The following is a 14406-nucleotide window of genomic DNA, read 5'->3' on the forward strand; positions in this document are numbered from 1 at the left end:
TTCTTTGAGAGAGACAGAGACAGCACGAGCAGGTGAGGGGCAGAGAGAGACATCGGGAAAGAGAAAATAATGAGCAGACTCCACACTGCTAGCGCAGTGCCCAATGCAGGGCTCAAACTCACAAAACCATGAGATCAGGACCTGAATCGAAACCAAGAGTTGGATGCTTAACTGACTGAGACACCCAGGTGCCCCACAGTTTTGGAAATTCTTAACATTTCTCTATCCCACCAAAACAAGATGATCATCTTGACAAATTAGAAAATACTGAGCCTGTGCTTCTAGAGGTTTTCAGAAACTAGATGAGATACCAGGAAGAATCAGAATGAGATTTTCAAAACAAGAATCCTAAGGAGACCAGGGGAAATCCAAGAAGGGTGTGCAATAAGGGATTAGAAAATGTATGATATATTGATGTCGACAGTGAAAATCAATTTCTTCTCTACTTCTTGTGATTTTCTACTTCCTTTTCCTCAACCCTGAATCCTGTTGACACCTAACAAAAGTTCTCAGGAGAAAGTATTAGAAGGAAATCCATATTCCTGTCCACCTTATTTTCCAAACTACAATTGTAACATAGGATGGCCATTGTTTACAATGAGCCCTGATACACACTCATTTTTATCAAGAAGCTTTGTTAGATAGCTATATTTTTCCCCCACCCCCCAATCCTTGCTTTCCTTGTAAGAAGAGAATCTAGAAATCCATGCAGTGTCCAATCCATCACTACACTCTGGCTCCACTTTCAGACTAGCAGTTTCGAGTGGCCAGAGCCTATGGCTCCTTCTTCCATGTACCTCCTCCCAATATTCACCCTCAGTAATATACTGCACACAAGGTGGCTTTGGAAAGGCCGACTATCTCTCTGGTATCTTTCTTCATATCTCTAAATGTGTTCTCTCCTTTCATGTAAGGACTCAGCTGTCTTTCTCTCTGTCCTCTCTCACCAGAGTGTGCTTGGTTCTTCTTATAACCCTAGGTATCTTCTCCACACTACCACCAACTCCGTTGGAAAGTTGTTTTGTTTTGTTGAAGGGAAGACACCAGATCATCTGGGTCATATGTAAGTTGTATCATATCTCAGAGTCCTGAGTTCTTATCCAAATATAGATCAGTATGACTTCTCTGCCAAGATCCATCTGCCTCAGTCCAGGTCAGGAAACATAATGTACAACAGAGTGACAGCCACCAGCCTTAAGGGATAATCTTTATCCCTCTTCCCTAGTTTTTTCTAAACTCCAATCTGCTTTGTGATTTCTGTGATGAAAAAAGAAAAAAAAGGAAGAGGATAAACCAAAAACTATAATCCAAAAATAATAGTCATCAATTTGCAATATACTTGGTGAAGGATATTTGCCTCTACACATGATTTTGCCTAAACTAAGGTTAAAATGAATCTGCCTTCTGGAAGCACTTACCCCGTACCCATTGATAATGGAGAAAAGTTGCCCAATAAATTCTAGAAGGTAAAAGAAAGACAAACTAGGAATCAATATTTGCCACATTTAATCCATAAAACAGGCTTTATGCATAGATAAGTATTGTCTGGGATTCTGGTGTTGGAGTACTGCCCACAGTATACATGACATTGGGGAGTGGGGGAAGGTGGAGAACAGTTTAAGACTCCAAGGGCCTTGAGGAGTTGCAAATAGGTTTTGTGCTAAGAACAAACTGCCTCTTGGAGACCCAGTAAGTCGGACCTATTTTCAACTTCTCTTCCAATCCTTATTAATTAATATGCCTATCATGAATATAAAATTCATAGATTCCAAAAGAAAAAAAAAACAGAGCCTTCAGTTTTCAAGGTTTATTTAGCACTGGTTTATAACAATATGCTTGGGAACTCAGATGAGCCTTCATACAGTTTTAAAGATCACTAGGCAGCCACACCCCAGTGGAACTTGATAATCTAGTCTCCTACAGCCTGCCCTGGCCTATAATCAATCCCTACCACCTTTCTGACTTAGATAAGAGAGGCAGTGAGATATGCTCAGCAATTAAAAAAAAATAGATATTTAGCTCCTTAAGCATGGAGGAAGAAGTACTCCCTCTTGATGATAGACCACTTTATCAAACTAGACCTGCTATTCTACAAAGTCCATTCCAATGCCTTCCCTAAAAAGATATGATACAGAGACTTTCAGAATCTCCTGTGAGAAAGTGTGGCAAAGCATGAAGGAGGCAGCAGAGCCAGGTGGAAGAATCTTCATTCATTTAAAGAACATGTCTAAGGATACTATGTCCTTGGCTCAGTGGGAAAGACAAAACTGATAAAGCAAGCCCTGCACCAGGTCATAAAGGAAAGGCTAAGAAGGAGGGCAGGGCAAAGAAGTGGGAAGGACTCTGGAGAGGAAACACCAAAGAATAACCTTCCCTCATATTTTCCTCAACAGAGCTGAGAACATTTTTGGTCTGGAAGAGAACAGAGTGTAGGCTTCCAAATCACTCTGACCCCAACAAACCTGTTTGCCCTTCCCAAATTTGAAAGGCTTCTGGTCTGCCCCCTCAGTCCACAGTCCAGCCATGAAATACTTTCTGCTCAAACCCACAGGGCATAGACAGCCAGCAGTACTCCAAGGTCAGCTTTCTTCCTCTCTGGCTCCATCTCAGTTTTTTTTGCCAACTGTATAAACACAAAAAAGTCACTTACCAATGGAATTTTCCTACCTCAGAGGAGGAAGACCTGATGAGAAAGTGCAAGCCAAACCCAGGGAAAGGTAAGAACTTGGCCAAGTAGAGTCAGGCTTGGGAGTTAAGTGCAGCTGTGCCCACGGGGAGTCGGGGAGTCGTGGCCCTGGAGATGTCAGGCACTGGGGAGGTGGGGCCTCAGTGGAGGCAGGGCTCTAAGGAGGCTGGGCCCTTGGGGAGGTAAGGATTTGGAGAGGCCAGGGCCTGGGAAGGGTGGGAAAGGGTAAAGGAGATTCCTTAACTGCAATCTGGGAGGAAATCTGGAGGTGGGCAATGGAAGACTAGTGGGGCCCTGCACAGGTGAGGAGGTGGACTGAGGGCTTAAACGGGACTTTGTTGCAGACTGTGACAGCCAGATGTGAATTTAGAAATAAACAACCTTCACAGAGTCCTGCATATGGAGGAAGTGGTGGTTTGCAGGAGGAGATTGTGGAGAGCCAGTTGGAGCCAAGCCTGTGGTAATTGGGAAGCCAGTCCAAGATCCAGTTAGAGTCCACTCAGCAGTCCTTTAAACAGGATAGAAGCACCCCTCCTCCACCAGCCACCTCTCACAGGATCTCCTATTATGTTCGTCAAACACTCCTATCCATAGGTTCCTCAAACACTCCCATCCATGCCATCCATATCCACCCACTCACCCTAGTTTCCCATCATTCCAGAAATAAAACTAAAAGGGAACTGGCTTGAGCTTCACCACAAAGGATTTACTGATACAGTCATTCAGTGTTTATAGCACATTCTGAGTATGTATTGAGCATTGTGCTAGAGGAAGTAAGGACAAAGATATAGTCCCAGGGTACAGAGCTTCATGCTCTAGACATTCAAAACATAGGGTTCTAAGACCCTGAACAATGACCAAAGAAAGGTTCCTCCTTATTCCCAGAACATTAATCTTCAAACAGAGGCAAGACTCTCAGAGACAAAGAAGGTACTTAGAGACAGAGGGATGAATGCACTAGTGATAGACCCAAGAAGCCTTGTACCTCAAGGAAACAGGGCACCACTGCTGCTACTTGATAGTGCTGAGAGTCCTCTAAACCCTAAAGCAGGTTCCTTAAAGACTTGGGTGTAGTTTCAGGGAGGGGAGAGAAGGGCAGTGGCAGGTCCCTAAAGGGACAGAGTATTTACTACCTATACTAAGACAGCACATTGAAATTGGAACAGAAAGAATTGTTCCATTTGTAAGGAAGAACCTCCAACTGAGGAAAACCTACAAATTACATTGACCCTGCCCTAACACATCTCCAGTGGGTATGGGACAAGGGCACTAACTGAGCACCTCCTTTGTTCCAGGTACTATGCTGGGTAGTGGATGAGAGGCCCAGACAAGACTCTCTGGGACAAGAGAGCCAGAATTCCTAGAGGCAAAGGAGATAGGCAGGAACTGGAAGGATGGCTGTCATGACAGAACAGTAGGGGAGGGGCATCTATGTGTTTGATTTGTATCTATTCCAACAGTCCTAGGATGTCTTCCCCTGCTTCAAGCTGAAATTTTTCCCAGATGTGCATCTGCTTGAGGGAAAGAAGGGAAGGTGCAGGGGAAGAGTCTCCCTTTCCTTGCATCTAGTCCCAAAACAATCTTTTCCATTCTCCCTGTGCTATTCACTACCTGCTGGGTAGAGAGTAGGTGGCGGGGGGGGGGGGGGGGGGGGTGGTGGTGTGGGGAATGCCAGGGCCTCCATACAATCAGCAGGTAATGAAAAAACTGGTCCAGGCACCCTCCTTCCCTCCCTCCCTCAGGCTACCAGGGGTCCTCAGCCTGGATCTGTATCCATGCATCACCTTTGGTGACCAAGCCCTTCCAGGTGGACTTGTTGCCATTTCTTGATGCTGCCAAGGAGTCTTCCACCATCACTCTTGCCTTTGCTGTGGTGCCCCGGCCTGACCACTGCCTCCACAGTGGACACAACAGCTCTGAAGCCCCCACTTGTGTCCATACCCACAACCCCAGGCTGCTGTCTCTGCACCCTTGGACTTGTAGACCCAACCTCAATGGTCGCCCAAGCCTGGATTGCATCTGTCTGGGAGAAGAAGACAAAGAGAAAGGGGCCCTACATGTGCACCCTTTCCACAAAGGAGTTCCAGATGGCTACAACCTCCAGAGGCAGGAGGGCATCCACAGTGAGAGCCAAGGCTGGCGGAGTCCCCTCAGGTGCTATGGAGATGCCCACTGTGGTTCCCTGAGCCACCTGAGAGTTGCCAATTGAGCAGAGTTGGCAGGGAAGGGGAGACATGGGTGAGGAGCAGCGGAGAGGCCATTGGTGGACAGTGACTAGGACTGCTTTAAGAAAGCACATCTGGGAGAAGCACACCTGTGAAATGACATGCTTGGCAAGGCTTTTCTGCACTCTCCTGATGCACTGCACTCTTTCCTTTCTCTGTCCTCTCTCCACAAAAACAGCTCCCTACTCCCCCAGGCTTCTCTCTCCCCCAGTTCACCTCTCCACACTTCATACTTGCCAAGTTTTGTGGCTCAAGTTATGCAGCTTTTTGTGTTAATCCTAAGATCCATTTCCTGAGTGTGCAAAAAATGGTTCAGTGCTGATCTAGCTGCGTTTCAGGGATGAGACAAGCTCAAGCTCTCCATGCTATTCCACCATCTTAACTTGGTCTCGCTAAGTTTTAATGATTTGTTTCTCCTTCTCCTCTCTCCTCCCTATCAGACCTGACCCCACCCACCTGTCTCCTCAGTTGTGTTAAAGCCCACAGGATTGTGGGCAGGGGTGGCAGAGGAAAGGAGTGGCTACTACCCTCACCCCTTTTCCTCCTTGTACTCTCCCCTGCCCTGCCTCCAGTGATGTGTGAGTCTCTCCTTGATTGTCCTTACTCTCCTCCTTCCACCCCCACTACTGTCTACTGCCTTTCCCTGGGAAGTTGGTGCTTTTCTTTTTTTGGGGGGTTGGAGGAGTGGAAGGAGGGGAATCAAAGATTCTGTCCCAGAGACCAGAATACGTGAGACTGGAGAAGGTGAAAGAAGCAGGTAAGGCAAAGGTTTTGCCTTCATATGGTAGGATTGTTTGGGGTCAGGCCCTGGACATATTCCTACTTGAAAATCTGTTACAGTAAAACAAGTCAAGAGGAGAAAAAGAAGGAGCAAATAGGGTGAGAGGCAGGAAAGGACATGGAATTTCAGTGTACAGGCTAAACTGGGGGGACCCAGGGACTACAGGTGCTTCCTAGAAGTGGGGGGGATGCAGCCACCTTGTCCCCATCCCTCTCCCAGCCCAATTGCAGCTCTGGACTGTTCTCATCTCCCTCCCCTGGGACAGAAGCTGTGGCCCCACAATGTCATTGCCTTCCTGTATCCCCTGCATGTTCCCATCCTTCACTGCCTTCTTTTGCTTTGACCCATTACAATCAATTTTAAACTAAAATAACAAAGAAAGGGACAGAACTGTCCCAAGGCTGGGGGTAGGGGTGGGGTGGGGGGTGAATGCAGAGGGTTCAGAGTTGGGGGCATAAGTCTCTCCTGGAGAAAGGAACAGAATGGGGGCCTGGCAGTTGGAGCCCACCCAGGTGATTTTACATGAAGTATCTGAATCTGAAGGTGTGGGAAGAGGGGAGAGGAGAGGAGGCAAAGGTGTGAGCCAGACACAGGGGGAAGAGTCTGAAAGACACAGAGATAAGAGAAGCAAGGAAGAGAGATGGAAGGGAGGATAAGAGGGGGAACATGGATCTGAGTCTGGGGGAGGGAAGCAGGGAGGGAGACAGTCAGAAGGAAGAGTTGATGGCAGACTCAGTCCTGGAAAATCTCAGATCAAAAACTGTTTGGAGTCAGAGACCCAGACAGATAGACAGACAGATCTGCCTGAAAGAGATGAAGGTGAAGGAGGCAAAGTAGGAAGGAAGAAGAGAGGGCTATGGGTTGGCGGTGGGGAGGGAAGAAGACAAAGAGAGAGAAGGAGACTGGTATGGAACAGGAGGAGAGAGCCAGGTCAGGGAGGGGGACATATATTGGCTTTATGATCCTCTTCCATCTCACCTGGCTCCATGCTGAGCTGGTCCCCTCTCAGGTGCTGCTAGGTGGTGGATGTGCCCAGAAAGCTGACAAGGTGAAGTTGCTGCCATCACTGCCCCAGGCTCCTTCCCAGTGTCAAACAGTGATCCCAGAGACCCCTATATGGATATGAAGACTACTTCCCCTACCATGTCCCCCCAAATGTCACAGTCAAAAGATTCCTGAAGCGCAGTGCTAAATGTTTCATGGTTAATGCAGCCTGGCACAGAGCGTGAATGAGGGAGTGGAGGCCAAGAAGAAAGCAAAGCAGAGGCAAGCAGGCAAGAGGGGCTGACAAGCTCTGGAGAAAGTGCTGGGGACAGATTGGTTTAGAATCACATGGGGAAGAGGGAGGAGAGGGTAAGAATCGGGACTATGCCTGCATTGAGAGCTAAATAAGCACCATGCAACGTATAAGCAAAATAACATACTAGTGACTGTCCATTAATTTGGGGTCAACAATATAGCCACCTTCTGAGGTGTCACCATCAATGCCTTCAAGCAGCTTTTCACTAAAGGGCCTCCCAAAATATACATATAAAACTCACAAAAGGAGAAACTGAGGCATAGATTAGAGACCTTGAAGCCAGTGTACATGCCTGAATCTAGGTTTCAAGGAAACAGTGATAAAGCGACCAGCCAAATTTGTAAAGACCTAAGAGTTTAATGGCAAGCTGGACTCTACCATTTCCCCAAGGCTTTCCTGCGGCTCTACAAAGACTAGCTCCCCAGCTCGTCTCAGGGCCATAGGAGACCCTAAGAACATTAACTCAAGCAATCTAAAGGGGAATTACTCTCTCTCCCCCCCTTCCCTGCCAGCCACCTTTGAGGGTCCCAGAGGCCGGAAGCCTGGTTATAGCTAGAGCCCTAGGAGTCTCTTTAGCAGCAATAGGGAGGGGAGACAGGGAACCTTCTAGAAAAGTCCTGCAGAGAAGACCAGGGAGCAAAAACCACCAGCTCCATCCCACCCCATGGGCATATAGAAGTTTAATAAATTTTATAATGTCCAGGGCTCCATGCATTTAAAGCCAGGAGTTGGGCAATTATATTTTTTCTCCAAGTTCTACCCTTTACCCTCTCCCTCCCCCATGAACATACATCTTTTATGAAACACACTGAACCAGATCCTGGACATTAGCATTTGTCTTCTCTAGAATGATGGGATTAATTTCAGCAAAAGAAATTTAGGATACACTTTAGAAAGAATATCCTTTGAGGTAGGGTTGGTAAATGCTAAACCCAGACACACACACACACACACACACACACACACACAGCACCTAAATAGAAAAGGAAAGACTTTCCTATACTGCCTGTGGGATGGACCTCCAGATGATGTGTCCCACATCAGGGAACCAAATATTGTCTCTCTAAATAGTAGGGAGTTAATTAGTGTTTAACCCTTAGCTCAAGGAGGGAGATGATTGTTTCCCTCCCTCAGTCATAGCAAATCTTCTGAAGAAGGATTACACAGCCTGTATGTAAAAGCCCACATGCAGAAGCCTAGTTTGCTGTCCTATCCCCTGAGGCCTCCCTCTCCTGTTGGATCTCAAACTCTCAGCCCGTCTCAGTGTCCATTCTTTAGACTCGCCCTGTGAGCCCAGCCCAGGGGGAGGGAAAGCAGCCCAAGGGAGGAGAAGACAGGGTCCTGTTCTCTCGGATGTGAGAAGAGAGACAGACAAGACAAGAAACGCTGGGGAGAGAAAAGCATATAAGTTAATAGAATGTAGCCAGATCTGTTGAGGACTGAGAGAACTCTGGAAAGGAGGATGGAAACAGAGATGGAGAGTACAAGGCAAGATCAGAGGGAAGGAAATGCCAGATTTAGAGGGTGGGTGTGTGAAGGACTTGGAAGACAGGAGACTGATCTGCTCAGCAGGAATGGAGAGAATCAGCTGAGAAGATATCGAAGATGAGCATGAGGATGGTTTAAAATGCCTAATGCATTTAGATATGTACATCTTTACAACTATACACAGTTCTTTGGCATAAATCTCATGTTATCCTCAATACCGGGCTACAGGAGCAGGTTTTAGTGTGGCTATTTTACACATAACGCAACTAAGGCAGAGAGGTTCAGGAACTTGCCTCAAGTCACACAGCTGGTAAGGGGCTGAGCAAAGAATCAAATGACTGCACTGTGGTGCCCCTACCTACAGTTTCTGCCCTGGGAAGCAGCCAAGCTTGGAACCTGTTGAGTGAGGGAGAAGTGACCCCCAGAGGGCAAAAGACCTGCCTCCTGGGGCCCTTCTCAGCATGTTCTGCCCAGGAGAGCTTGGCCAAGTTGAGGCCTCATCTGGGAAGTGGGGAAGTCATACCTTACCCTCTGAATATGAAAGGCTAAACCAGACCATTTACTGAAGTTCCTTTAGCTTTAAAATACAGAATTCAGTCCATGGAAGGGGTGGATGAGGGGATAACCAGGATAAAGGTCTCAAAGCCTCAGTCTTACCATTACCCCTCCACACCCCATTATGTCTCCCTTTCCTTCTTTCTGTCTCCTGACCCCCAGTGGCCTCTTCCCCACCTGTCAAAGCCCTGGCAGTTGTCTCCCCCCAGCCATGGCTCACTAGACTATACAGTCCAGGCTCAGCCAGCCTCACAGAACATGAGGACACATCAGGGCCAGCGACATCAGCCTAGCTTCTCAGCATCTTGTCCACCCAGCCCGGGGTCACGGTGGAGTTATAACCATGGTATATTTTACATTGCTACCCCACATAGAGCAGACCCTGTCTCCTCCATCCCTCTGCTCTGCCTCCCTAACACACACATCACCACCCGCCCACACACACATGCACACCTGCATATTTCCTCCTCATCTGTCTCCAAGGTTCACATTCTGTACTAAAAGATCTTGCACTTACTGAGAGCTCTGACTCATCTGACCCTCTCCTCTCCATTTTCCTGCTCCTTGCTAACAAAATGAGTATCATTCTCCTTGTCTTCTAGTAAACCTTCTGCAGTTCTGTGTCTTCCTTCATCTTGCCTCTTTTGGTCATTGATAGTCATCTATCACCTAAGTCATAGGGCTTTGTTTAGTAGTCCTTGACCACTCAGTTCACAAATATTTGCTGAGGGAGTTCCCAGAGCTGTATGCCCTTCTGTTTGGTTCTCGGCCTCATCTCCAGCTGCCAGGAGCTCCCCCAGGGCAGGGCACCTGCTCCTCCCTCTGGGTCTCCCCTCAGTGCCCAGCACACATATAGAGGGTAGAGTGTGTGACTCACTGATTCTGCTCCCTAGGAGAAAGGAGGGAACTGAGTAAGAAACCCAAGCAGGGACATCATCTAAGCCTACACTGCCCTGTGAGGTTTAGTATCAGGGAAGCAGGCAGCTGGAGGGAATCAATCTCTAGTGGGACAGTGCTTTCCTTTAGAAATCCCAGGACACCTGTGCATTTGTGTGTGTGCATGTGCGTGTGTGTGTGTGTGTGTGTGTGTGTGTGTGTTCGCGTGCGAGCACACCTGACATGCAGGGAGGGGAGAGGAATATGTGGATATGAGGTTCCAGGAGTCCAGATCCTGTCTGGAGATGAGAGTACATGGGGAGCTGACTTCCACACCCTCTGTAGCCCCAGCGGACACAGACCCATGACTGCAGGGATAGAGGGCAGCCAGCTCTGCCACCACAGGATGAATGTAGGATGGACTTTGGGCAGCTTCCATCCTCCCTGGGGTCCACTGCAGAAATCACATGGTTTCCTGTGTTCTGGTTCAGTCCAGTCCCCACCTTCCCTTCTTGTCCACACTCACGGGCATTTCCTGTGTTCAGAATTTAGAGCACTCGTTAGGCTGAACCATATGAAATTCCTGATAGTCAGTTTTGGTTTATGCAGTCAATTACTTTGGTTCCTCTCTCTTTTAAAAATCCTTTTTACACCAGGCTAAGAAGACAGGGGAACAGTTTGATGAAGGGCAAAAAATAAGAGCTAATATTTATTGAACACATACTATGTGCTGAGTGTGTTGCATCTTTACCACAGCACTAATTCTCACCACAGTCCCATGAATTATTTTTTGCCCCTAGAAATAATTATGCCCCTGCAATTATTTCTCACCTTTTACAGGTGAGTGGGTCCAGGTGAAGAGACTACATGAGGAGTAACAGGGCTGAGATTCCAACTCAGCCCAAGACCTCCTGCTTCACCACTCCCCACCCACACACCCAGGGGAGTCCTGGAAGAGATGGGACCCAGAAGGCGATGCCTGCAGATTCACAACAAGAAGGGAGAGGAGGAAACAACCACACTGGAATTCTGGCAAGGCCAGAAGAGCCCCTGTGGAAGGGAGCTGGGGCAAAGACCAGTGACCACAGCTGAAAATAGCAGCTTGCTATTTTACTGTTTACCTCCTTGGCATGACCTTAGTGAAGGACAGATGAAGGAAGAGAAGAGATAATGATACTTGGACAGCCAGGGCTCCTGCCAGGTGCCACTACTCCTGCAGACAGACAGACAGACACAGAGACACACATACACAACACACACCTTTGCACATATGCTGCCCTCTATTTCATGCATCCACACAGATGGAAAGACAAGAGCCTAGGTCACAAAGCCACTTGGCACAAAACTACCTGCATATACATCTTGCCCTCTAACACACACACACACACACACACACACACACACACACACAGAGAGAGAGAAAACATGCAAAATACATCTCTGGGTACCCTCCAGTGGGCCACAATACCTCTCCTAGCAAATTCAGAACATCCAGCCTGGCTGTCAGAATCTACCTGTCTCCATTCCCCTTCACTCTGGTTCCCCAATCCAACAGTTTATCCAGGCCAGCAAAGCTGTGTCCTGCCTGCCTTATGGTTTGTTCATCCTGCTTCACAAGTAACAGAGAGAGGTTCTCTTCTTCTTTTCCTTCTCTGCCCCATGTTCTGTTGGGTTTCTCCTTCTACACCCACCCATGAGTCCCCTCCTCCAGGCAGCCTTCCCTGATGAACTAACTGACTCTGATTCTGAATGTGCCCTTGTCCTTCGCACTTGTTGGTCTGTACTGGGTGCGTGTCACCACTCAAAGGTAACTTTGCATATTCGTTGCCAGGGAGGGGAACATAAGCTCCCCAAGGGCAGGACCATTTGAGCAAGTATTTCAGGCAAATGCAGGCCTCACCCTCCAGCCTCACCAGGCTGGGAAGGGAGCCCTACTACCTGATATCACAGACAGAAACATTAATCTGGGCTCCAGCAGCCACCAGGAATGTCTCCCTGTGTCACATGCTGCAAGTATCTCCTTTGAATGACCTTTCAGAGCCATTTTGGAGGAAGGCACATCATCCACTGTGTCTTCCCACATTAACCTGGTTTTTAACTGGAAATACTGCTTCCCAGCTGGGTCCTCACCTTATTCTCCAGCCTCTGAGAAAACTTTGCAATTCTCAAAAATTAGATCCACCCTAAAGGACAAACATGTGTCTCTGGTGAGGCACACAGCCTGGTGCTGCAGGCTGTGAAGGCGATCCCCACAGAGGATGTCAGGTGACCAGGCACCTGCAGCAGCAGTTGTAAGTGCTCCAGTGAAGAAGATGTTTGTATGGAATAAGTTCATTGTACCTAAATAAAAGAGAGAGACAAGGAGAAGCTTGAGGTCCACTGAAAGTGCTTTGCCTGAAGAGTGTGGGGTGTGCAGAACAGTAAGCCTGGGAGCTTTGCTCTGCATCCCTGACCAGAACTGCCCAGTGGCTCCTTACAAACCTCACACATGCACATGGGGCATCGGGTCCAGGGAGGGTATGCGGCATGTCTTTTACTACAGGAAGGGGAACAGAAAATATGTGTGTCTCTCTTTTATCCCCTCATGACCTGTAACCATTCTTGTACATAGGAAGCTCTCAATAAGATCATTGGTTCTTATTATCTAGGTCTCCCAAAATAAGCACTCAAACCAGTGAAACTCAGTCCCTTTAAATATTTCTTCTCACAGTCCCCCCAACTATCTCACCCCTTGAACCTCAGTATCTATCCCCAGGACAATTTCCCTGTCAAGCCTTCTAAGCACCCCAGTGATCATGGGACCCCAGCTCAATTCCCAGTCATTCCAACCCCCTTCTCCATCATTTACTCAGTGTCTCTCCCTCCTCCTCTCTCCCTTTCCAGGGGGCAACTTAGCCCCCTGGGTGTCTCCCCAAAGACAGGCAGTCACTAATGAGCACTGAGCACTAGAAGGGGAGGATCAAGGGTAGCCTAGTGGGTGGGAGGGGACTCCAGAACTAGCAGATAGGGAGTCCTGTTAGCATCTGTCAAATATTCCATCTCCCTCCAGCATCCCTGTCTCTTGACTCCTGGCTCCTACCAATCCATCTCCCTGCTGAGTCTGATGGAGTGAGTTCAGGTGAAAACTCACAGAAGACTGGTCTGCTCCAGACCCATTTTCTCCAGGAAGGTCACTATCCCCGCCACCTTTCTTTGAAAACTCCCAAAAACTCTGGGAAACTGAGGCTGTACATTGAACCAAAGGAGGAAGAGAAATTGTTCTCTCTGTTTAATATCTTGATTTCAGCCCATGTGTCCACTGCCCTTCAACAAAAGCAGAAGTGACTACTTCAGGCAATGGCACAGAGTGAAATCTCAGGAAGACTATCCCAGCCTTAAGGAGGTTCTGAGTGTCTCATGAAACCAGTGGAAGTGGGAGGAAAGATGTAGTTGGATGATCAAAGATACCCTTTTGTTATATAAGGAATTTCTACTGGGTGGCTGGGGGGGGGGGTGCTGGGCAGGGGAGCAGCTCTAGGGACTTGATGGGAACCTTCTCCGCAGTGACCTGCAAGGGCTCATGGGCCACAAGAGGGCAGCAGAGAATGGCTTTCCCTGCAGAGCCAGCCCTGGGCCCTGGGTGCAGAGATAGGCTGGGGGAGTCTTCGGCTCCACCAAGAACCCATGAATTTCCATTTCAGGAAAACCCTCCTGCAGCCCTTTCCAGTGGCATCTCTTATTGTCTTTGGGCCCTGAAATGCCCACAACACTATGCTGTGCACACACTCACCCTCAGCACACACACCCCTCTGCCCCTCAGAGTCCCATAGCCCCTGCCCCTCTTCCTACTTTCTGAGCTGCAAGAGGAGCTTTCCTTCATTCATAATTTGCTCTTTTCCTGTGTTTCCAGAACTCCTCAAAGCTGCAAACAGCGAAATACTTTCCCCTGTTTGAATCTGGTCCCTCCTACCACAGCCTCTGTTTCCATTTCTCCTGGCATAGTTTGAAGTAACAGGGGAAAACTGGTGGTTTCAGAACTCCCTTCTCTGAATCTGCCCTGTTGATCATGGCCCTCCTGCCCAGGAAAGGACTGACCCATATGTGATCCACAGCTGTAGCCCCATATCCTTTCAGTGTCCCTACACTCTGGACCCACTTCCTTATCCAGAAGAAACTACTTCCAGGCTTGTGGATGCAGGTGCCAGAGTTCAATTTCACAAATGTGGCCTGGGCTTATGAGGCACTAATTGCAACAAGAGGATTTGAGTTAAACCCATTAAGAACTTCCCAGCACAAGGGGTCTGAAAGCTCAGCTTGTGTGAAATTCAGTAAGATTGCATACATGGACCTTCCCCAAAGACTCCAAGAGACAAGGACTTGGTTTGAACCTGTCTGGTAGTACTGACTAGAGACAACAGTTTTCTCTGTGACTGTGGTCATCCCAGCCTCAGAAGGTGGTACACAAAGACTTCTGGGGACTCTAAGGCCTCAGGCAGAATGGGTGGAGCCTAGAGGT

The 14406-nt window shown here is 48.1% G+C and overlaps 1 protein-coding gene across 3 annotated transcripts in view; it reads right to left on the minus strand.

Moving 5' to 3' along the window:
* The window catches only part of LOC123590749 (cationic amino acid transporter 3-like), a 59689-nt gene that overhangs the window by 11260 nt on the left and 34023 nt on the right, over nucleotides 1-14406 (minus strand). The window contains exon 1 of one of the 3 annotated variants that reach the window (XM_045464207.1): nucleotides 2668-2775. The exons of 1 other annotated variant lie outside the window; for it this stretch is intronic. The gene's annotated coding sequence lies outside the window, so the exon portion shown is untranslated. Of the gene's footprint in view, nucleotides 1-2650; nucleotides 2776-14406 lie in introns of those variants that run through there. One more of the 3 variants, XM_045464206.1, reaches the window with a different exon arrangement.

This window comes from Leopardus geoffroyi, chromosome B4 (genome assembly GCF_018350155.1).
Source record: "Leopardus geoffroyi isolate Oge1 chromosome B4, O.geoffroyi_Oge1_pat1.0, whole genome shotgun sequence".
Taxonomy (NCBI): domain Eukaryota; kingdom Metazoa; phylum Chordata; class Mammalia; order Carnivora; family Felidae; genus Leopardus; species Leopardus geoffroyi.